Raw genomic sequence first — 22,842 nt, forward strand, 5'->3', positions numbered from 1 at the left:
GTCTATTTGAGTTTGTACTACAAGCCCGACAGCTTTGCTGCTTGTTTTAGAATTAAAGGGGCCGACGTGTTGACCTTCGGCCGACGTCGGCCCAACGTATGTGTGCTGTCTGGGTATTGGTGAGAGAATAGTTACTGTGAACCAATCATATTGTTCCCTCATTAATATTCTGCATAGATTTTCATATATTTAGTGTTAATCTCGAGAGGGTGTGGCTAGGTCTGTCATTGGTCACTGAGGGCCAATGACATTTTCAAAGCCGAGTCTCCACCTCCATGACCAAATGAATGGGCGTCTACTGTTGAGTCTTCAAAAAGTGATTGGTCACAATCCATAAAGGTGGGTGGAGACTTATAAAATATGGTTTTAAACAGGAGCGTTCAGTAGCCAATCATATTTAACTCTTTCTGTTCGGAATTCATCAATACAGACAGTCGGTGCCTGTCGAAGCAGATCTGCACTGATTATTTATCCAGATCAAGTAGAACTAGTTGTATTTATTTAAAGTCTTGTAATAGATATATGGGTTATTTTCTGTTTAAAACAAGCTACAGACAAGGTTAATAGTTATTATAGTTTTAATAGCAACCGACTAACATTAATCAAATAGTCGTTTTAATTGGGCTACATTTTGTACATTTAAATTTTCAAAGAGGGCATTTCATTTTTTTCTTTTTTGAAATTTTAGAATATACAAGAGCGACACTGTAACAAATAAATTACAATTATTTAGTCAAGAGCGACACTTTAACAAATATCTGACAAATTATTAAGTCAAGTAGAGCGACACTGTAACAAATATCTGTCAACGAACAGTTTTAGAGTCAACAAGAGCTACACTGTTACAACAAAGTAACACTTTTCTTAAAAGTTACATTTTCGAACTTTTCAATGTTAAAAGTTGCTGAAAGAAAGCTAAAGCTCACATAATGCAATTCAAAAGCATAAATAAATGGAGAAAAACAGGAATCTTAAAATACGCAAAACTGCTAATTTAAGAATATTTTAAAGTGTAGGCTTTACGATTAAAATAATAACGAATAATGATTTAGCCGATACATTAGGCTATACTGATTACAAGTTTGATACCGTTAACAATTTACAAAATCAGTATTTTTAACATCATTGTTTATATAGTAGTTAACCACCTATTCTGTAATATGTGGCAATACGTGGTGTAATGATAAAGGTGATGAATAGGCCTATAGCTTAATAATAGCCTAGCTGATAATTAGTAAAGGGAAAATAATTTCCAAATTAAAGAAAAAAATAAAATGAATTAAAGTTGGTTGTGTTGAAAAAAAATTGTTGGAGCATATAGCATTGAATTATTTGAGGTGAAATCGCTGGGGAAGCAGTAGATTCCTGCTTGTTTATATAATAATTTCATTATTTAAAAAATGGGTAAAGTGCATGCGGTGTTAGAAAAAAACCAAAACAAATATGCAAAAAAAATTGTGGCATGGTAATCATCTGTTTATAAGCATAATGCTTTAAACGGAGGAAATTAAATTAATCATAATAAGCCTATTTCCAATCGCATATATATATATATATATATATATATATATATATATATATATATATATATATATATATATATATATATATATATATATATATAAAGACAATAAAGATACTAAATTATGTTAGACTATTATCTCAGAAATATCTTCATAGGCAGATCTATGTTTCTATAGGCTATGAGTTTGAAGCTTCCACATAGTGGATGTCATGACCGTTTTATTTTTATAACGTCGTTTTATTTTTGTATTTATTTCGGCTACAAACAATTGTGAAACATGCTAACAGAGATAGCAGTACTGGATAGAGGGATGTGTCGTGAACAGATGTGTAGGTTGATAAGCTCTGGTGCTGACTGGTTACATTCTTACAGCCTTTTCATATCTGTGTTTGTTCTCTTGCCGTTAGCTTTTTCCCTTTCATCTCCCACTTCTTGTGTTTAGTTTATGCATATAAGCTACCTGACCCATAGCCTATCGATGTGCCTTCACCATTCTACTTACTTCTTTATATACAAAAGCAACAGTATATATATATATATATATATATATATATATATATATATATATATATATATATATATATATATATATATATATATATATATATATATATATATATATATATAATAAAAAAATGAAATTACATTCTTATGTAAAACCCATAGCTTTCTAACAGTCAGCTCTAATTATAAAAACACTGATATTATTAACACTAAGTTTGTTCATTTCAACTGTTAGATGATTAAATTAAACTGCAGTTAGGTTAATATTGATTATAATACATTTTATGACAAAAATATAACTGTTAAAGTTAGTTAATTTTGGCTAGTTTTACCATTTATTCAAACTTACGTTGTAAATATTATCAAAAAACAGTATTTTATTTTGTCTTTATGTATTTATGTAAATGTACTCTATGTTTTTATAATTATTTTATAATATAATTTTGCCTATTATATTTTATATAATATTTTATTAGGCTACTTTAATTCATTTTAATGAGTTTGTTTCCGTAATATTGTGTTCATTTAGCTTCATAAAATGCTTATTTATAAAATGTTATTTATTTTAAATAAATGTATTAATTCAGTTATTAATTATTTAATTTTATTATCTCCTTTATGGTATTAATCTGAAATAAACTTTAAAAACTGGTATAGTGCAAAAAAGAAGAGCTAATTAAAACATCTATTGCCTTTATTTTCTTAAATATGTAGTTCAGTGGCAATGAGAGAAAATGCACGAATTAGCTGATGTGAAAAGTTGGACTTCCACTGTATGTGACCAATGACCGCCTCCACAAGGACCTTAAATATCTTAAATATATCGTTCATTCCAAAAAAATAATGACTAATGCAGGATTGGGATGTGTCTGTCGCACTAATAGCTCCATCTAGTGGACAAACGGAAATCTACATATCCTCTTGAAAAATACAATTTGCTGACTACATAAGGGAGACACCTATGGGCAAATTAAATTGATCTTAAAATGAGACCAGATAATATGTTCTTTTTTAATCAAAGGTGACTTGTCTAGGTTTACATGTAAAATAAATAAATAAATAAATAAATAAATAAATAATCTTGCACAGAGAGACTAGTTACTTCAGCTCATAGCCAGGACGATGAGAAACCAAGCCATCCTCCTAAACATGGATGTGTCTTGATCACTCGCAGAATTCCATCATTTGTAGCCTCATATGTTTCCTGTGCGTGATTATACAGAGAGGTCAAACTGCGAGCGCGGGACACACGTGTCGTAGCATCTTCTCATCCCCAGGAAGTGTGTTTTTTAGAGAGTAGCGGGTGTTAATAGATTTCAGACCGTTCGCAGCTGCTCGCAAAAAGCGCTTCAAAGTGCTCAATTGCCTGATGAAAGAGCGTCACGTCATCTGTCACGGGTCTCTTCGTGGGACAGAGACACGCGACGTCGCCAAAATCAGCCCTCCGCGAGGTCATGATGACTGCACGCACACTTCCTCAAAGACTTCACCATGGTAAAATTTCAACACATATTTCTGATTTTTACCATGCGACTGTTTTGCCAACAGTATTTACGCGTTAAATGATAAATGACATGACAGGTTTGGGTTAAACTGAATTCAAAAGACACCTTTTAATTCAACTGTTTGGATTTGTCCATGTTTGGCCAAATGTTGTTGGGTTACAACAACCCAACATTTTTAAGCAAGTATTCTGAAGCTCCATATTGATTGACAAAAAAGTAGAACTAGGCATTACACAGCTTTCAATCAAGTCATCTGCACACTGTGAGGAAAGTGGGTGTAAAGAGTAGTTTCAAAGGTTTATATAGGATCCATATTGGTACCTTAAAGGTGCATATAAGGTACTGAAAGTAAAGATGTTAGTAAAAGGTATAAAAGTATAACTTTTAAAAAGCTGGATAGATTTGTAGTTGTTTTTTTTTCATTGAAGGCATTTCTTTTTCGCCAAAAGCTGCAGTGATTAAAGGCAAATACTGGCCATGTCATGTCTAGATTGATATCCTAATTAAGTAATCCCAACTTTATAACCTGTAATTTACCTGAACTATATACTAGTCAACATTTGAAGTGGATCATTCATCAGACTTGTCCTAAAACTACTGAACATTTGTTCAATTCATTTTGGTTTATTTCTGTAGCGCTTTTACAATGTAGATTGTGTCAAAGCAGCTTAACATAGAAGTTCTATTAAATTGAAACTGTCAATCCAGTTTTCAGAGTTACAGTTTAGTTCAGTTCAGTTCAGTTCAGTGTGGTTTAATTTTCACTGCTGAAAGTCCAAACACTGAAGAGCAAATTCATTAATGCGCAGCTCCACAAGTCCCAAACCAAGCAAGTCAGTGGCGAGGAAAAAAACTTCACCTATTGATTAAAGTGAAGCTTGATAAACTTATTGCTCTGGCATATAATATCTTTTATCAATATAATTCTGTCAACTCGCCTAACATTTTTTTCCTAACTCATATTTACACTTTAGCACTTGTTAATTAAAAAAAAATAATAATTCATAGAGAGGGGCGATGCAGTGGGTAGCATGTTCGCCTTACAGCAAAAAGGTCACTGGATCGAGCCTCAGCTGGGTCATTTAACAGTTCTGTGTGGAGTTTGCATGTTCTTCCCGTGTTCGTGTGGATTTCCTCCGGGTGCTCCGGTTTCCCCCACAAGTCCAAAGACATGTGGTACAGGTGAATAAAGTATGCTAAAATTGACCATAGTGTATGAGTGTGTGTGTAAATGAGTGTGTATGTTTCCCCGTGATGGGTTGCAGCTGGAAGGACTTCCGCTGTGTAAAAAATCATCTGCTGTATAAGTTGGCAGTGAATAATATATATTAAATATACTTAAAACTATAGGCTAACGAATAAAAGACATACACACACTGTTTTGGTTCCTGTGAGGAAAACAGATTATAAATCACATAAAATAAAGTAAGTAGAAAATGTAAAAATGCAGATTGTTTCCTGTAAGGGTTGTGTTTTAGGGGTAGCATTGAAGTAATACAGGATAAAATCATTAAGTGGGGGAAGTCTCCAAAAAGATAGCTGTACCAGATTGTATATGTGTTTGTGTGTGTGTTTGTCTGTGCAGTAGCTATAATGAAGGCTGGGCAGCAACTAATTCCATATAATCTGTTATTCTGTTTTACATAATCAGGTATTATGTAACCAAATTCAATGTTGTGCTGGTAAGTAGATTACATTTGGTATTGTAAAATACAATAAGATTACAGTGACACTTTTTGGATTACATGATTATCAATTGGGAATTGAATATTTACAACATGGCCATGCAAATATTATGTAAATTAGTTTTCCATCCATGCTTGTAAATTTGGGGACAAAAGCATAGTCAATCAGTGATATAATGTGTGAAATTAATATACAAGTTACCAAATTCTGCTAAAGTAATCTTTTGAATAATATTTTAAATTTGAATAACTTTGGCCATGTCATTGCTGTTTTCATCCATTCATTTTTCTTTGGCTTGGTCCCTTTATTCATCAGGGGCCAACTTATCCAGCATATTTTTTACACAGATGCCCTTCCAGCTGCAACCCTGTAACATTTGTACGTTTTCACATTCACAAAAATACACTACGTCCAATTTAGTTTAATTCACAGATAGTGCATGTCTTTGAACATGTGGGGGAAACTGGAGCACCCGGAGAAAACCCATGCCAACACGGGGAGAACATGTAAAACTCCACACTGAAATTCCAACTGACCTAGCCAAGACTTGAACCAGTGACCTTCTTGCTGTGAGGTGACAGTGCTAACTACTGAGTCACTGTGCCGCCCTCATTGCTGTTTTAATTTTTATTAATATTTGTCTATGTGATGAGCAGTCTAAGACAAATCTTGAGGATGTCCTGAACTTTAAAGTTAAACTTTCAATAATTTAACAACACATTTGTTTATTTACAGTTCTTTAATCTTGGTTAATGGTCACAAAATATTTAATGGTTCAGTTAGGTCTGTATTATGTTCAGATATACTAAAAATGTATTTGTTGAAAACAAATTAATGCAAATAATGTGGCTCAGTGGTTAGCACTGTCGCCTCACAGCAAGAAGGTTGCTAGTTTCAGTCCCGGCTGGGTCAGTTGGCATTTCTGTGTGGAGTTTGCATGTTCTCCTCATGTTTGCTTGGGTTTCCTCCTGGTGCTCCTCTCACAGTCCAAAGACATGCAGTATATGTGAATTGGGGAAATTAAATTAGCCTTAGTGGATGTGTGTGAATGAGTGCGTATGGATTTTTCCCAGTACTAGGTTGCAACTGGAAGGGCATCTGCTGTGTAAAACATATGCTGGATAAGTTGGCGGTTCATTCCACTGTGGCGACCCCCGATGAATAAAGCAAGCCGAAGGAAAATGAATGAAATTCATATACATTTTTAAATAAAAGGACATGACTAATCACAATAATTTTCATCATGTAATTTATAATCAGTAATAATTATGTTGAGTAGATTTTGACTTAATTTCCAGTTGATTTTCCAGATTTTATTATCCCTATTGTTGTTAAAAGAGTTACATTTTTAATATAAATGTTTTTTCTCTTTCCCAGAGATGGGTTGCGGCTGGAAGGGCATCCACTGCGTAAAAATGTGCTGGATAAGTTGGCGGTTAATTCCGCTGTGGCGACCCCGTAATAATAAAGGGACTAAGTCGACAAGAAAATGAATGAATGTTCTTTCTCACTAAAACAACATTCACTTCTTCTATTTAATTCTGGATAACCTTAACTTGACAAAGTAAAAGAAGTATCTTAAAAAGTATTAAAATAGATGAATCACATATTACAGTGTGCATTCTCTATAAATAAAATAATCATAAAAGTAATCTTTAGACAGATAAGAGCTTGTGATATTGATCAAAACATAAAGCCGATCAATGATTTATGAGGGAGTTCAGTTCTGAAACACTGATTGGTCACATGGCCACCCTTAATTGGGCAGAAGTGGCATATGGGAAATGCAGGCAACCATGTAGATGTCACATTACTTTTTCTTATACATACGAGCCAGTTGGCACATGGTGAGACCTTTGAACTGTTCCTCATATTTCACTCGTTGGTGAAGTTGTCATGCTTGACAGTACAAAATGTTGGTCTGTTTGGAATATGTGAAGATGAATAACTTTGAGTGAGTGAAAGAATATGTGAAAGAGATGCCATAGATTTTAGGGAATGATGGACTGGGATGATTAAAAAATAAATGCCTGTCATTAGTCAGTTTTCCCACACTCTTGCACTAAGAGTTAGGAAGCTTTTTTAGGTGATATGTGTGATTTTGACTCGATTGAGTTGTTTAAATCAGCCAGCCACGACAAGCCTCACATCGCAGTTAAGTAATCTGAAATAATTCCTTTGGTTTTCAGTTGCAGGAGATAAAATCCACAACCAGCAGATCTACAGAACAAACCACTGAACTGTTTGCTCGCTCACATTTTCAGACAAATCATGCAGCACAGCAAGGGGTTGCTGCCTATATAGAAGACTGAGTGAATACACTGGGCGTGATTGGCTAGCAGCTGTTTAGCATATTCTCTCTAATTGGCCAAAGAGCTGACATTGATGGATTGTCATTTTACTGATTGGTTCCTAGTAGAAATGACGTTCACAAATGCAGGGCAGGGCTAAACCTGTGGGGGTGTGGCTAATTTAATGTCTGCTGTCAATCATTGTGTGGACCCTTCACACAAAAGAAAGTGTTCAGTTTTTAGGGCCAAGATTTTGGTTTAAAACACATTAGCCTACGTTGCATTTATAATTAAACAAATAGATTGTGAATCTTGTGGAAAAAACAAGTAGCTACTTCATTCTTCAAAGGTACACAGTGTTTAACTTTTAATCTACAAAATAAATGAACACAGTAAAACTAAAGAATACATACGACAAAGCAAAATTAAAGAGAAATCTGATGTGGAGGTAAAGTAACTGATGACATCTTATTTCAGAATATTTTGGCTAATAAATCAAATGATCATTACATTGATGATTCTGTAAGTTTTGCCACAACATAACCATTACTCTAACTACTTAAAAAAAAGGAAAATTGTTTTGTTAACGTAAAATTAACTATTTTAATTAGGCGTTTCTTGGAAAACTAAATGGGTGTACTTTGGAAGGCCTGCTGTTTAACTATCATAAGTATCTGTCATATATCCTTAAAATCATATTGAAATATGTGTAGTGCTGGATTTCAAGATCTCATGAAATTAATTCATCCATGAAACCAGGCGCTTTTAAACCAGATCCAACGCCTTATGGAAAGCCTGAGCTCACAGAGAGAAACGGCCCGCCATTTTGTCTCCTGTTTATCGTCAGGTCGCCTGCCAACTCCGCGTCTCCCAATCAGGGCGCACAGAGGAACACATGGTCCGCGGGGCTCCTCAATACCCTCGCGTGCCGCACGCCCTATTTCAAATAAACACCGGGTCCACTTGGCGCAGCGAGACCCGCCATCTGCCCAAACAGAGCATGCGGAAAATAAATGCCGCTCTCCTAAACAAATAAACCGTCGCGCCATTCAGAACTCTCGTACTCGGCGCGGGACTTAAGCGCGGGAAAGGAAAAAAACACGATTTATCCCCACCAAGGGTAAACACGGCGACAGGCCCCTGAATATATGAGAAGACTGATAGAATGGAAAGCTTTCACAAAGTATAAAGTCAGCAGGGAAGTAATCAAGAGGGAAAGTGTGTAGGCGAGGTAGTTTGGAGAAACAAATGATAAGGGTTTTCAAGCAGAAACAGTAGGCCGCGGTCATAGTTGTGTACGTCCAGATTCCAGCAGATGACAGCGGTATAAAGCCAACCAGAAAGAAAGGTTAAATCCCTTACAAAAAGTAACCAAGGTTTTATAGTAACATTCTTATAGCTAAATGTTTAATTCTTTAAGACAGATGTCTACCAATTAGCTACTCAAATGGTTAACTACTGAAACCCCATGGTTGTGGATACTATGTTTTTTATTTATTTGTAAAATTGTGGTCAGTTAATTTTACTAAGGGTTGTTTTACTCAAACGTAAACGACTGACAAATGCTGTAAATGTAAATAAAGATGTTAATATATTTTATTATTATATGCCATTATTAGCTAAGTAGCCCTAATATTTTTGATTCATACCAATGAAGTGTATTTACATTTTCATTCATTCTTTTTCTTTTCAGCTTAGTTCCTTTATTGATCAGGGGTTGCCACCATGGAGTGAACCGCCAGCTTATCCAGCATATGTTTTACACAGCGGATGCCCTTCCAGCTGCAACCCATCATTGGGAAACATCAATACACTCTCATTCACACTCATACCGTATTCACATTTTCTATAGTTAATATAGGGTAGGCAATACAGTTAAAAGTTAAAGTTAAAAGTCTCAAATCCAGCTGTTGAAGGTCATATTTCAAGGGTAACCTTTTATACTATATATAAATAAACTTAATGAATTTATTTATTTCACACAAAAGTTAATAACAGATTCACTTTCACGAATTGCATGTATTTTGAGAATAAAATAATAATAATACAATAAATTCTGAAGGATCATGTAACATAAATGTATAATATGTTAGCTTAGAACTTCTAAAAGGATAATTTGAATGTATTGTAGTAGTTAAATGACAAAATAGGACTAATGTTGTTAATGTAAAAAAGTTAACTTGATTGTTATATAATGAATAGCTATCAAATAAATTATTTTATTATGATCGCATTTTAAAATATTGATTGCCTAATATCACAAAAAATCACACATTTAATAGTGTGGTAGCTTTATGATCATGTTCTGTTTTCACAGCAAGTCTTGTGCATCAACCTTGCAACCAGAAGAGGGCGATGGAGCATCAAGATGCAGAAAAGACTGAGGCTTTCTACTGGTTTGCCTTTCCTCATGTTCTGGTTCTTCATGACACCACAAGAATTTGGAATCTGAAGGTACAAGGCTGTGTGAGTTCTACATCACTTACTTTTTTAGTTGTTATCTTTGTTGTCCATCAGTCAACTTCTGCATTGTTGATTTTGTTGTTAAGTATGGTGAAATGTCACTGGATGTTCTGTATTTATGAAAATTTAGCAGAATATGGCATAGGTGGAAAAGTAATTATGTGATTTGTTCAAAAGCATAATTTTGCAGTGAAATAAATAATAATTTGTTAAGCAAAACATTTTTAAAAATGGCATAAAGTCAGTCTCTCTCTCTCTCTCTCTCTCTCTCTCCCTCTCCCTCTCCCTCTCTCTCTCTCTCTCTCTCTCTCTCTCTCTCAAACTCAGGGTGGAGAATAAGATGATTGGCTATTTTTGCAGTTCGTCATATAGGAGGCAGGGCTGTCGGAGATAGCCGTCCTTTTAGGGCCATAATTGAGGCGGGCAGGACGGCATGTGTGGGCGTGATAGGGTGATTGTGTCACAGAAAGCAAGATTGACAGGAGTGACAGCTCCATTTATTGGCTGCTAGAGTCTAGTCAGCAAAAGGGCATTCAGGGCCACCGACTGGCTCTGCTGGCGGCCTGAGCAGTCGGCGCCTGGTGAGTAAGCATTTAGACAGCAGCCCTCACCGCTGCAATGCATGGGAGAAATATCTCTGTCAACACTGACTCTGATCTTTGATGGTGCCTCTAAAGAGGAAGGTCATACATATGAATGCAATCTCTGTCACACTCTTTTTCACACACACTCTGGCACATAAACACACACACAAAACCAAGGCTGACATAAATTGCGCATAATGCCATGTTGTCAGAGTCCCTTGGCACAAAGATTCAGCAGTAAATACCCTTGACTAAAGGTTCACAGTCCTGACCCTGGAAATATATGGGTGAACATTTCTCAGCTCACTTTGTTTTGAATGTTCTCTTTGTGGAATGATTATAGGCTGTAATAAAGTTTCATTTTTGGTGTTTGGGGTTCTTGTTGAGTGTGGAGATTGAAATGATGGTTAAAGGTAAAATGTTGGAAATACAAATCCAGTCAGTTTTATTGAGAGTGCCTGTTTTACTGCCCAATATTTCAAATTTTAACTGAGGGTGAAATCAGGATGCAGAAACATAATTTAAGTATTGTGGAGAAATTGCAAAACTTTGAGTTTCTTTTATGTTTTGAACTCCGCAGTATTTATAATTCTTTTAAAATATTTGATTGGTGTGTTTTTATGTAAATCTTATTAATTTAATAGCACTGCAGAAATTTCTGCAGTATTACTATACTCTTCTGTGCAGACCCGTAGCTAGGAGGGGTTCCTAAAGATTTAGATTAAGGAAATGTAAAACTATTTTTGGACATTTTTGGTAAATCAAAAAGTGTGGTGGCAGTTGATTCCGCTGTGGTCACCTCTGATTAATAAAGGGACTAATCTAAAACAAATTAATGAATAAATAAATAAAAAAGTGTGGTTATGAAAAATAAGACTTATTTAAAAAAAGACTTAAAAAATAGCTTTCAAAAAATTAAAAACTGCTTTTATTCTAGCCGATATAAAACAAATGAGACTTTCTCCAGAAGAAAAAATATTGTCAGACATACTCTGTGAAAAATTTCCTTGCTCCGTTAAATATAATTTGGAAAATATTTAAAAAAGAAAAAAAAATTAAAAGGGGTGCTAATAATTCTGACTTCAACTGCACACACCCACACAAAGACAGATTAATACATTCATATTATATAATCTGATAAATTTAAATAATAACTGAAGAGATTTGTAATCCATGACATGAGGTGCACTCCCAAATTGTGTTATCTTATGAATAGCTTTAATTTCATAACTCTTTGTTGTTGTCAGTCTCAATACACCTCCTTGGGGTGTGGCTAATTCTGGCACATGGTACAGAATTTAATTCTGCATTTGTGCCCAGTTGATTTAAAACATAAAATTGTCTTTTAAGAGATGTTCAAAAAAAATACAGAAATGAAAAGAATGTTTTGCCCATTAAACCCTTTAACATTTAAGGAAAATAGTTTTTTGGAAATGTACTGGCATTACTGACTTAAACTTTTTTTGGGTTTTCTCTTTGTCTATTTCCAGTAATGCATGAAGCCCTGGAGTCATGGTAAATAGCATCTCTTGTGCTTCAGGAATTTTATCCAACATGGAGGATGAAGAGATTTCTCCTGGTGAGTTCTGGGAACTCTGTGTATGTGATTTCTGATAAAATAATCCTGCAGTAACTTTGGTCAAAAGTCCCCTGTACTTGTTGCACTTGGCTAATGAATGTCTACGACAATATTTAACCCACAATTTTGGCTTCTTTGCACACACATAAACATCTACACAGGCACAGATATACACACATCAAACAAAAATCATTCTTTTATATATGTTTGAATAACCTTTCCCTCAAACAAAGGTGAAAGAAAATAAACACTATCCAGAGGAAATGTCCTTCTAAAGGAAACACGCTCACTTGGTCTTACGGCATGTTTTGGTAGTAAAATATTTGCGTTTCACTTTTTTAGAAACGCTGATGTCCTGAGTGTTGTGACCTCAGAATGTTAAAACTGGCGATGTTATAAAGCAACCATGCTTCATGGAAGATTGAGGTATTTTATTCCAACTTGCGTGGTTATAGTTAGTACTACTGTATATAGAAAAGATGGACCATCGGTCCAGGATTGAGAAGCAGTGTCCTTCAGACTAATAAAAGCAGGCGATTCATATACTTAGAAAAAGGCCACAGAAAGTACCACCTAATATCCTAAAGCTGTCATGCTCACAGAATCACTTAATAAGGCACATAATCGTAAGAGGCGGCCAGGACCTCAGATGACACTAAATCAATTGGCAGACGGTAACTCCTCAGGCGGGCCACGGTACCTAAGCTTTGAGTTATGACTTTCGATGTGCCCCAGGGCTCAATACTCGGCCCACTCACACTTCTCTCCGTCCCAACTTTACCCTCTGGACTTAATTCATTTTTCCCTTGCTGGATCTGACAGGTTGCGTGTTACTTGGCGCCTCTCAAGTCACCAGGCCAGTGCTATGATTAAGGGAGATGGAGGAGGATTAATGGAAAAGTACAGGAACGGCAAGGAACGGTGTTGACCTAGAGGGAAGAACCTTGTGCTAATTCCTAACATGCTGCTTGTTTCTGGCAGGCAAAGATAAAAGGTTATATGTCTCAAGAAACCGTAAGTACGTCAGAAGTGTTTATTTGGTTTGTCCAGGCTATATTGAAACAGTTGTTTGCGAAGGAAATTGAAATTATAGTGCTGCATAACCAAGCTATTTGCTGTGGAGGTCTTGCTTAATCATTTCCATAGCTCGTGTTGTCTTTGGTGTCAGTTCCCATCTGCAGATGATACCGCTAAAGAATGAATGGCAATCAGATGTTAGTTGTTTTTGAACAGAGTTGGAGAGCACTTTCCTACAGTAATCACGAGAGAATGCTGCGCCCAGAATTGCCGTCGCCACAAAGAACGCTTAATCCCTGTCACTTCTCCATCTTTACCAGCATGCATCTATTGTTCGGTTTGTGCTCATCCCAACAAGACGACGTTAAACGGCAGTGGAGGTTTTCCAGGTTAGCTTCCCACATTCTCCTCACTAATCAAGAGCTGCCTCGTAATAACGATAAATCTCTCGTTCTGACATGCGACATAAATAAAGCAAACAGGCCTCGGTTTGATTACCCAGACTCCCCGTGAACAGACGGGCATTTGAGTGGCTCTGCTATTTATCAACCTGGATCTCCCTTCCTCTCAATCTCTCCAGCACTCAAAAAAGCGCCGTCACTGATTGCGTTTAATGTCTAACACATGGCCTGGCCAAGCATTCCCACTGCTGCCCGGGGAGGTGTTTGGACTGATTAAGAGAACTGCATTTGCAGCCAAAGACTTGGGTTGTGAAAGCGAAAGGTTTTGGCAAGGCGGCAGAATTTGGGGTGTAGCTCCAGGGATTAGAATGCTCCTGCCTCTGTGGTTAGCGGACAGAGTTTCTACTCTTAGAGTCTTGCAGAAGCATCCAAACGGAAAAAGAAATGGAGTATGGCTGCAATTACTTATTATCCTGAGGAGTGTTTCCTCACTTCAGCACCTCACCTTTTTCCCTTTCTCTCCCTCACTTTTTCCTTTTCCCCTTCATCCATTCAGCGCTTCTCCTTTTGCCGGCTGCCTGGGGTCACATTTAACCTGGAAGTGCTTTGATTGGGCCGGGGGTCACTTCACGGGCCCCCAAATTGCCTGCACCCATCCGTCACTGTCAGGCCATTATTAGTGCTATTATCATCAAAGTCACAGTCTGAATTATAGTGCATGCAAACGGTTCGCCTATTGGACTTAAAGGCGACTTGAGCCGGGATGACAGCAAAAAGGGTTGAGACCTTGCCGATGACATCACTCTAATCCCTCAAAGGCAGAAATGGCTGACACTGAACAGAACAGTGTTCAGGTTGCACAGCTTCATGTTGTCTTGAAACTCTCAGATTCATGTTAACAGGCGACCGTAGGCCAAATGTAGACTAGCCGGCAGATTTGTGAGCAGTAGATTAGTGAAAAGGTCTTGTTTCTTACAGAAAAAGCAATGAGATGTTAATAGTTAACGAGAAACAACATTTGACGTGTGGGGAAATTATTCATATAGCAGCATAGGCTTTTATACAAAGAACTTACAAATGAGAAATAATCCTACAACTTAATGTTATGTGAAATGAAAATTTACAATGTTTATTTTGTTATTCTTAAGGTAAATAATTAATCTGACAATTAATAATCAGTCAAATTTGTTGACCCTTTGCCTCTGCATTTGAAATGGCCGTCTTTCATTTGATGTCAACTTGAGAGCTTTCATAGCAGTATATCAAAATCAAAATCTTAACTATGCCCCTCTTAATGTTAGTTTGCTGCAAAAAAGAAAATAAAGATGCCCCTCTCCTAATCAATCTGCATTTTCAGTTGGAAGTACATCAACATACTGAAATAAAAGTCTCAGCAACATCTGATTTACATTTAACCACATTGAGCATCAAGTATCAAGCAAGTAGTTGTGTTCACTCGTGAAGAAATGCCATGCACCTGCACACATACAGTCCTGAAGTCTACCAAATTTCTTGGTTGTCATGTATGCACTTAACATATAACAATATCTTGTTAAAAGACTTGCACTCTAATACCCACTTACAAAAGTTTGAATGAAGAAAAAAGAACAAAAGGTAAAGTACCCTTCTAAAATATTTAATGTTTAAGAAAAGTATTAAACATGTATATTTTTGGTTATTGATTGATGACATGCTGAGACTGACATACTGACATTCATTCATTCATTTTCCTTTTGGCTTAGTCCCTTTTATTAATTTGGGGTTGCCACAGCGGAATGAACCACCAACTTATCCAGCATATGTTTTACACAGCTGATGCCTTTTCAGTTGCAACCCATCACTAGGAAACATCCATACACACTCATTCACACAGATACACTACGGCCAATTTAGCTTTAAAATAGGTTGGCGGTTCATTTCGCTGTGGCGACCCTGGATTAATAATGGGACTGAGCCAAAAAGAAAATGAATGAATTAATTTACCTATAGCACATGTTTTTGGACTTGTGGGGGAAACTGGAGAACACACAAACTCTACACAGAAATGCCAGCTGACCCAGCCGAGGCTCAAACCAGCAACCTTATTGCTGTAAGGTGATTGTGCTACCGACTGCACCAACGTGCTGCCCAACATACTGACATTCCACCCAAAAATGATCATCTGGTTCCTTTTGGTTTTTCATGTTCTTCTTCATGCAATGAAGTGATTTTGAAGAATGCTGGTAAGAAAATAGTTTCTCTTTCCTTTGACTTGCATTGACATTGTTTTTAATTGTCAATAGTAACCAAAATTGCTTGGTTATTTATCCAACATTCTTCAAAATATCTTATTTTATCTTCCATATAGTGAAGAGTCATTTTGAGATACATTTACATTACATTTACATTTAGTCATTTAGCAGACGCTTTTATCCAAAGCGACTTACAAATGAGGACAAGGAAGCAATTTACACAACTAAGAGCAACGTTCAGATACAACGTTCAAAGATACAAGTAGTCAAGTGTCCACAATATGTTTTATATAAATATATTTTTGAGAGTATTGAGAGTCATTTCACATTTACAATGTGAGTTTACATACGTAATTTGGAACCATCTCTGATTTGAAAAACTGAACGTAGTATTAGCATGTAAACCATACAGCATGCTATGACTGAGTAAGACTAAAATGGTTGTGAATGCAGGATTTGAAAGCTTTTAAGTGTATGATTTTTACACGATAAAGAATTACAAAACTAACAACTTTTTTTTTCTGAGCAGTTTGCGCATTAAACTGTGACAAGACATCATTTATACATCAAAATATACAAAAATGACACATTTCACCTTTAAGTGAACTCTACAGCGAGATCACCTCACAGCAAGAAGGTCGCTAGTTTGAGTTCTGGGTGGGTCAGTTGGCATTTCTGTGTGGAGTTTGCATGTTCTCCCCTGTTGGCATAGATTTCCTCTGTATGTTCCAGTTTCCCCCACAGTCTGAAGACATGCAACATAGGTGAATTGAATAAACTAAATTTGCCGTAGTGTATGTGTGTGGATGCAAGAGTGTATGGGTGTTTCCCAGTGTTGGGTTGCAGCTAAAAGGGCATCTGCTGTGTAAAACACATGCTGGATAAGTTGGCAGTTCATTCCGCTGTGGTGACCGCTGATTATTAAGGGACTAAGCCGACAAGAAAATGAATGAATGAATAAAACTAATCTTCAAACGTTATTGCACTCCTTCACATTCAGTGCTGCCCTGGACACCGAGTGGCCTGCATTGTTTTGCACTCATGTGTCAGTCGATGTTGTCTCTCTGCGACAGATCTTAAGGCAGTGCTGTTGTCCTTTTAAATTAAGCTTCTCCATATGCATGAGCAAAGCGGGGGGAGAAAACGTTGGCAATGAAGGAAAGAAGTGCCATGGCGGGGAGTCTAATCAAGTGACAAACTGCTGAGCTGACTCAAAACACGAGCTGTTCATCGGAGATAGGTAAGCATGAGAAACACACTCTTTCATGTGCATCCTTGGAGAAATGCTTTAGAGCTGCCTTAAATGTAGATAGTATAGTATGTCCATGTGATGATTTGTATCATCCTTTCTTGTCGGGTGGCCCACCTTTCATTATATCATTTTAGGGCGCTCCCGAAGGTTGATGGGAGTAGGGTCAAAGTTCAACTCTGACGCCCCCATATGGTCAATTAAATCCCACTCAGTGCCCAAACAGGGCCTCTTTCTTTATGGCACTATTTACTCGTCTATTTTTATTATGTACAGAGAATGAAAGATGATATTCCAGATTATACGTTTATTTTGTAACACTTTAGTTCTGGTCACAATTCATGCTATTAACTACAGGATTATAACCTGCCTATTATTAACTTTTTAGTAGTATGTATAAAGTTGGATCTATTTCTACATCCCTAACCCTACCCAAAACCTAAACCCAACTACTATTTTTCTAACTATTAATAAACGGTTAATTAGTAGTTTATTAAATTACAAGTATTAGTTAATGGTTTGTTAATACCAATATTTGTGACCTAAACTAAAGTGTTACCATGTATTTCTACTTTCTCTGGATTTATTAGGTATGGCTTTCAGTAAAATATTAATATTTGTTATATTCTATAAAAAGTCTCTTTCTTCCAAGTGACACAAAAATACTATCATTTTTCAGAAAATGTTTTGAATCACTCACCTGTTTTTCAGGAAAAGGACAACAGGTCAGTATAGCAAATGTGAAAATCAGAATATTTTTTTCTCAGCTCCTCTGAAGTAAAGCATGTTATGCTATTATGTTGTCTACCAATACATTATATAAACATATAAACAAAAAAAAATAATTTATAATATTATTATTTTAAAGTTTAAAGAAATGTCATTAGTTGTTAAACAAACTTTCACTCAAACAAATATTTTTTTACTTAATTGGAATCAACTGAATTTGCTTACCTGTTAAAACAATTAATGTTATTATTAAGTAAGTTGGTGTTACTAAACTGCCTAAAGGCATAGTCCACCTAAAACTGAAAATACTTTCTGCATCTACTTGTGTCACAAACCTGTTTGAATTTCATTCATTTATTAGTTCATTCATTCAATTTCCTTCAGCTTAGTACCTTATTTATCAGGGGTCATCCCAGCGGAATGAACCGCCAACTATTCCAGCATATGATTTATGCAGCGTAAGTCCTTCTAGCTGCAACCCGGCACTAAGAAAGCCCCATACACTCACTATCACACACAAACACACTCACACACTATGACCAATTTAGTGTATTCAGTTGTCCTATACTGCATGTCTTTGTACTGTGAGGCAAACTGGAGCACCCAGAAACCTACGCAAACACGGGGAGAACATGCACACTCCACAGCCCCTTCTTGCTGTGAGGCGACAGTGCTAACCACTAAGCCACTGTGCAGCCTTGAACATCTTTATTACTTGTTTCAGCTTGCATATCACAACAGATTACACAGTTACAGAATAATAATCATGTAGACACAGCAAACATTTTACACCCTATTCTCCCTCCCATCAACCCGTGACCTAAAAAAAGGTTTAAATCAGGTAAAGAAGACAGTTTCCCAAGTCTGTCTTTACACCATGGTAGCACTATCACCTCACAGCAAGAAGGTCGCTGGTTTGAGCCCCAACTGGTTCAGTTGGCATTTCTGTGTGAAGTTTGCATGTTCTCCCCATGTTTGCGTGGGTTTCCACCTGGTGCTATGGGTTTCCCCATAGTTCAAAGACATACAGTACAGTGCTGGATAAGTTGGTGGTTCATTCTACTGTGGCGACCCCAGATTAATAAAGGGACTAAGCCAAAAAGAAAATAAATGATTAAATGTAAAATACACATTTCTATGAATCTGACCTCTTTTGCTTTGTAAGAGAGGGCTGACAGCATATATAACCAGGATAAGAATTTCTTCCTTTATTTTGAAAGCTGTTGGAAGCCTGAAACCATTGAATTTCACAGTATTTGTTTTTTTTATACTATGGAAGTCAACAGCTTTCTAACATTTTAAGAAATATTTTCTTTTGTGATCAGCAGAAAAAAGATTCATAAACAAATGAAACCATTTGAAGGAGAGTAAATATTAAGTAATTTTTTTCAGTTTTGGATGAACTGTCCCTTTAAATAGCGATGAAGGAAACACTCAGTGTATTTTTGTACACTGTTTTGTCGTCACTGGCGCCATGAAAATAATTCTGTTCCAGTATTTTGTTTACTTTTTAATCGGTTGATTCACAACCCCATGTTGTGGTTTTATACTGACCTTATATCAGGACCTTAGTACAAATCCCCATGCATAAGCAAGTCTGACAGTCACAAGACAAACTTGAAAGCTGCTCTCAAACCAAACGAGGAATGGCAGCCTGTGACCCAGAAAAGGCGCTTCATGCTGTAGGTGCAATTGATTTGTCAGGAAAGAGGTGAAAGGCCTTATGGGCAAAGTAAATAAAAGAATGCATATCAATATATCATCAATACTCTTCTTTATGCTGGTTCAGATGCTCTCAGGAGGCTAAAAATGCTGGCCGGAGATCAATAAGGAGTCTGAGCTAGAAAGATGGTGGCTTTGCTGTCAGGTTTTGTACTCTGGACTGTAATACCATCTGCAGTGATGGAGATTAACTTTAGTCATGGATCTTCATGTTCGCTCTCTGCAGATCAGGAGCGTCACGGTGGGTTCGGCTGGATGAGTGAGTCATTTTCTTCAAGTACGTTGGAATGAACACTTCTCAAATGGGTTAAAGTGAAATGACTGGGGCCACCAGGATCAATATAGTGTAGATTTCATGCCTGTCTAATCACGGACACAAGAGAAGGTGCCAGTTTTCTTTCTCTAGTATGTAAGTGTATCTCTTTCTTAAGCAATTCTGTAGTCAAGGCTATTTGTGTTTCCAACAGAGACTTTGTGCTGGATGGTTTTAAATTGAATCAGCAAGCTCATATAGAAATAGATTCATTCATTCCTTTATCAGGGGTCGCAACTGCAAAATGAACCGCCAATTTATCCAGCATATGTTTTATACAGCAAATGTCCTTCCAGATGCAACCTAGTACTGGGAAACATCCATACACACTCATTCACACACACTCATACACTATGGTCCCATGCAGCATGACTTTAGACTGTGTGGGAAACCAGAGCACCCAGAGGAAACTCACATGAACACAGGGAGAACATGCAAACTCCACACAGAAATGGCAACTAACCCAGCTGGCACTCGAACAAGCAACTTTCTTGCTGTGAGGTGACTGATAACCACAGAGCCACAGTCTTGCCCTAGAAATAGATTTAGTTTAAATGAGACATATCATCATTATCTAACTTTACTTGTAGCATTAAGAACAGTTTCAGTTCATCATCGAAAAAACACTAATAATGATGTAAACATGAACAAGTACACTGTGAACAGATCAGGTAAATCATATTTAAAATACTTTTGACCAAACCAAACATCTGTAAGAGAGCCAACTTCAAGAAAGCTTATACTCTTAAAATGCTGGATTATTATACATTTTATGTACTTAATACATTTTAAACATTATAAATTATAAAAACTTTATAAATATATAAAAAGACAAACAGCATATTGGTTTGTCTATACTTCACTCAAATGTTGGTTGAAATAACCCAGCATTTTTAGAGTGTATAGATAAAATTGGAAGCACATGAATTAATACATTTAATTTATCATTACATTTTTTTGACAGGAAGAGAACATAATTCCAAGATATCAGTGTGTAATTCTGAGAAATAAAGTCAAATTTGCAAGAAATAAAATTGATTTAAAAAATCTGAATACCAAGAAATAAACTTTTGACGTTTGAACTGTAAGAAATAAAGTTAAAACTTTGAAAAAAAAATCTTTAAATAAATAAGGTTAAAAATAAACCTTTAATAAATCATATCATAAATAAATTATAAATTAAGTAAATCTTATTTAAAAAAAAAGCAGGATTGCAAGACAAATGTCAAATTTCAAACAAAGTCAGCATCATGAACAATACAAGATTGTGAGAAAGGCCATAAACTCAGAATTGCAAGAAATTAAAGTAACACTTGAAAAAAGTCACAGTTGCATTGTGAAAAAATTGCAAGAAATAAAGTCATAATTACAAGCTACAAACTTAAAAACACATGGGGAAATAAACTATGGAAATAAATAAGACTACAATTTTTAACTCTGCAGAAACATTCTCCCTACTCACCTGTCAACGATTTAGTATGCAAAAATTAAGATTTATTAAAAAGAGGCATGGGACGATAGCCGGTTTTAAAACCACTATAATTATCTGTTATACTATTCCTAAGAGATATGTAAGGTTTTTTTATGTGTTGTAAAGAAATCAGTGGTTTTGAAACAAATGAAGATAGCAATGATTTATGTTAATTATTTAGCCTGACGTGTTTGCTGTTCTAAAATATTTCAAATCTTTCCTAAAATAAAATATATAGTGTGTGTGTGTTTTTTTTTTTTTTTTTTGCTCAGACAATTAAAAAGAACTTATTTTAGAGCAGTACTCACAACACCGTGATAACTGTGATATTTTTATCAAGGTTATCATACTGTCAGAAACTTATACCGGCTCATGCCTAATTAACAGAAGTGTTCAGGAAATGTCCTTAGTTTTTGTTATATGTCTAAAGTACCTCTGTCATTTGCTTTAATACAGGCCGTCTCAGAAATATTTAAATTAATTGAGCATGAATCAAACATTAGGTCATTTGAGCCATATTCTCACTACAGCAATACTCTACTGCTGGACCAGACACTATTTGACTGACCTTTTGTGATCCTAAGACTGCTTTAATGAGTTACAGGATCCACTTTGTTCCAGTTGAGAGCAGCTTCTCTCCTTCTTTCCCTGCAGAGCCCTCTCTTTTACAACCTCAGGTGCTTCTGGATACACTTAGTGCTCACTGTATGTCACCTGGGACTACCCGAGATCAACCCTTAGCTGACCTCTCTCTGGTATCTGTGCGCACACTGCCAAAAAAGACAGAATGAGAGAGTAAGAAATAGAAAGTGCCCTAAAAAGTCTTAACATGAAAGAAATCTTTAAAAAAGCTATATATAAGATTGTTTTTACTTTACTTTGGACATATTTTTGAATTAGACAAATGCAAGATTCAAAGGCCTTTGATGGATGTAATTAATATATTTTAATAACCAATATATTTAATATAAAGAGTTAAAGGTTTCAATCTTTATTTTTATGTCTCAAAAAAGTATGCAACACATTTAGTCATTTTATGCTCACATGCCTGTTTGTACAATAATTGAGAAAATGTAATAAAATTTTTTAATTTTTCACCATTCTGCACAAAGTGCAAATTATATAACTTGATAAGATTAAAATATGATGGAATGATTTTCTTAAGGTTATGCTTTTCATAATTACAATTGATTAATTTGTAAAATTATTTGTATAATTTTTATTGAATATGACTGCTTCTTTTAATGATGTGCAAGATATAATTATGACTTTAACTTAGTCAAGCAGCCAAGAAGCCATTTGATTAATGTAAAACTACAGACATTTGTTTTAAATGTCAGATAATAGTTAATCAATCATATTTAATAGATAATAACAATGTGTTTAATAACTCTAATGACTGAAAAATAGCCACATCTTTTGTGAAGGGTTTCAGTAAATCAAAATTTCTAAAATAAACAAGCAAACTAACAGTAAGAGATATTTAAAACTTTTAGACTTTATTGATGCTATTAATCTTGCCATTTTACGCAATAGCCTAAATAAAAACAGATAAGAGTTGGGAGCTGTACT

General features: G+C 35.7%; 1 long non-coding RNA gene across 8 annotated transcripts; it reads left to right on the forward strand.

Annotated features, from left to right (window-relative positions):
• Positions 1-3,408: 3,408 nt before the first annotated feature.
• Positions 3,409-22,557, forward strand: LOC110438604 (uncharacterized). 8 transcript variants are annotated; one of them, XR_015480777.1, is made up of 7 exons: positions 3,409-3,523; positions 9,829-9,977; positions 10,302-10,555; positions 12,049-12,137; positions 12,960-13,151; positions 16,895-17,026; positions 21,925-22,557. It is a non-coding gene; the product is annotated as an uncharacterized LOC110438604 (long non-coding RNA). The 8 variants fall into 8 exon arrangements; XR_015480775.1 differs by lacking the exon at positions 12,960-13,151 and adding an exon at positions 19,713-19,871 and having other exon boundaries at positions 21,925-22,268; XR_015480778.1 differs by lacking the exons at positions 10,302-10,555; positions 12,960-13,151; positions 21,925-22,557 and adding an exon at positions 19,713-20,208 and having other exon boundaries at positions 9,829-9,965.
• The last annotated feature ends 285 nt before the right edge of the window (positions 22,558-22,842 follow it).

Source organism: Danio rerio, chromosome 3, assembly GCF_052040795.2.
Source record: "Danio rerio strain M-AB ecotype USA chromosome 3, GRCz13ab, whole genome shotgun sequence".
Taxonomy (NCBI): domain Eukaryota; kingdom Metazoa; phylum Chordata; class Actinopteri; order Cypriniformes; family Danionidae; genus Danio; species Danio rerio.